The sequence below is a fragment of the Vulpes vulpes genome, chromosome 15 (genome assembly GCF_048418805.1).
Source record: "Vulpes vulpes isolate BD-2025 chromosome 15, VulVul3, whole genome shotgun sequence".
NCBI lineage: Eukaryota > Metazoa > Chordata > Mammalia > Carnivora > Canidae > Vulpes > Vulpes vulpes.
In genome coordinates, this window is record NC_132794.1 from 8702751 (window position 1) to 8705947 (window position 3197).

Below are 3197 nucleotides of genomic sequence, written 5' to 3' on the forward strand. Positions count from 1 at the left end.
ATTGTCATTTTGTTGTTTTCTGGTTGTCTTTGTATGTTTTTTCTCTTTCTTCTCTTGCTATCTTTCCTTGTGATTGAAGACTTTACCATAATGCTTAGATTCTTCTTTTTTTGTGTGTATGTGTTATAGATTTTAGTTTGTTTTTACCATGAGGTTCATATATAAAGTCCTAGGTGTATAGCAGTTATTAAATCAGCGGTCACTGAAGTTCAAATACATTCTAAAAGCACTATATTTTTCTTCCCCTTCCACGGTTTATGTATACAACGTCCTATTTTACTTATTTTGTGGATTCCTTAACTAACTTCTGCATCCTCTAATCTACTGCTGATTCCTTATGCATTTTTTTCATTTCAGTTATTGCGTTCTTCAACTCTAGTGGTTCTCTTTCAAGTTTCCATCTCTTTTTTGAAGTTCTCATTGAGTTCTTCCACTCTTCTCTCCAGTCTGGTGAGCATCTTTATAACCATGATTTTGAACTCTTTATAAGGTACATTGCTTACCTCTATTTTTTAGAAAAGATTTTACTTATTTATTTGAAGGAGAGAGAGTGCATAAACAGGTGCAGAATGAGAGGGAGAAGCAGACTCCCCTCTGAGCAGGGAGCCCAATGGGGGGCTTGATCCCAGGACACCAAGATCATGACCTGAGCTGAAGGCAGATGCTTACCTGACTGAGTCACTCAGGCATCCCTACTTACCTCTATTTCATTGAGTTCATTTTCTGGAGTTTGGTCTTATTTTGGAGCATATTACTCTGTGTCCTCATTTTGTTTGACTTTCTGTTTCTATGAATGAGGTAAAAGAACTACCTCTTGGGCAGCCCCGGTGGCGCAGCGGTTTAGAGCCGCCTGCAGCCCGGGGTGTGATCCTGGAGACCCAGGATCAAGTCCCACGTCGGGCTCCCTGCATGGAGCCTGCTTCTCCCTCTGCCTGCTTCTCCCTCTGCTTGTGTCTCTGCCTGCGTCTCTATGAATAAATAAATAAAATCTTAAAAAAAAAAAAAAGAACTACCTCTTTCTCTTGAAGGAGTTGGCCTTATGTAGGAACATCACCTGTGTAGATTGCATGTGTCAGCTGACTCTGCCTGGCTGGCTGGAGCTGTAGCAGACATGGGCTGGGGGTCCTGAGGCACTCTGCACTGGGGCCACTGTGGTGATATGGCTGAAGCTGAAGCAGGTGCAGGCCAAGTCCCCAGATGCTCTGTATATCAGGCACCCTGGCAGGATGGCTGGAGCTGAAGCAGGCACTAGTGGAAGGTGTCCTAGAGTATTCCATGCTGGGGCCACATTGGTGGGATCTCTGGAGATTGCACAGACACAGATGGAGAGGACCCTTGGGGGCCAACTGGAGCTGGTGTGGGCTAGGGGCCTGGGCTTCACTGAAGCAACAGACTGGCTAGAGTGCCCAGATCCTGTGGACGTAGAGGTAGAATGTAAACATTTGAACTTGCAAGTACCTCTGACCCAGAGAGAGTTCCAACAGGTCTCCCACTTGGTGGATATCCTAGAGTTAGTGAATTCTTTTCCTTCATTTCTAGTCTCATTTCCCTTTAAGCTACTTTTTACCCCTGTCCCAGGGCAGGAAAATCTGCATGCAGGTCCCTCAGGCCTCTCCCTCCCCAGTGTAGTTTTCAGTGACAGGGCTGGTGTTATTAGTGTTTCCTGCCTTTCTGTGAGGTCCTTCTATCCTCTGTTGTGCAGAGAAGCTGTAGAATCAGCTCTCAGGTTTCCTTCAGGAGGAATTACTCTAAATGTAGTTGTAGATTCAGTGTGTCCATGGGATGAGCTGAGTTCAGGGTCTTCCTATGTCATCATCTTGGACACTCCCCAAATCTTAGATTTCCTAATCTTAGATTTCCTATCAGTGGTTTCCAAATTTAAAAACAAAACACTGAGATCCACTGAGTGGCTACTATATAGAAAGCTCTGCAATTCTCATTTCATCCTCACAGGGCTGAGGAGATAAGAGTTATCAGTCCTCTCACCTTTCCCAAGAGAGAAACTAAGGCACAGAGAGGCCACATCATTTGTCCAAGTCCACAGTTGTTCAGTGGCGGGGCCAGGACTCCAGTCCAGCTCTCTGGCCCATAGGCGCCCTCTTTTCAACAATGGAAACCCAGAAGATCCATCACAGCAGCTGAGGGTGGAGGTCTTTGGCCAAACCAGGCAGCGCGATGGTGAGCTCAATCTCCCCCTTGACATCCACAATGTCCAAGGCCCTCCATGGGACATTCTCAGTTCCACAGAGCTCACCCCAGGCCCTTCACTGAACAGTCCACCAGCTCTAAGTTCTGAAGGCCAATCCTAATTCCTCTAGCATCACAGAGCTGAACCCTGAAGACGAATGCCCAGGGAATGCCCAGAGACACCAAAAGTGTTTAGGAGTGTCTCAACCAAGGCTCTGTTTTCAATGATCCCATTTAGTTAAGTACAAAATGACAACCCCACGCCACATCAGAAAATAAAACTGGTTGCACAGTTCCCCACCCTACTGATCAGATAAGCACAAGAAAGCAACCAGAAGGACAAAGGCAAATGCCATGTGTTGACCAGGACACATGAGCACACAGAAGTGGCTTCCAGGCCCGCCCTGTGAAGCTCTCAGCCAGCTTCCTCTCTGACACTCAGCTTGGTCTTGCATTTTGCACAGGCCTCTGGATGGCAGCTCATGTTTCTTCCATCTGCTTCATCATCCAGGAAATAGGAGCTCCTGAGTAAGTGAGGGTGCCGGCCTTGAAATAAGGCCACTGACTCACAGTTGGAGCCGATACCAGACAGACCTGGTTTTGTCACTCAAGCCAGGCTTTTCTATGAAGCTGAAGCTGTCTTTACCTTCTCTGTTGAAGCAACTTCTACCACCAGGACAGCAGGGTGGTTTGGCAACTTATAGCTTGGGAGGTCCCACTGTTCATGAAGTATGTTTAGCCTAGAAAAGAAGACCCCAAATGGGGAGGTGGAAATTCTGAAATTATGGGAAGAGGGAATGGGCTACTCTGTGGCTCATAGAACATAACCAGAGCTGGGGTTGAGGCCATAGATGAGTGATCAGGCTCCCCCACATAGATGAGCTCTCCATTGCTAGAAGAGTTCAAGCTGAGAATGGGTGAGGTGAAGCAGCAATGCACGGTATCCCTGCATTAGGCAGAGAGTGGCTTAGATAAGCAGAATTGGGGGGGGGGGGGAGGGTTAAAAGAGC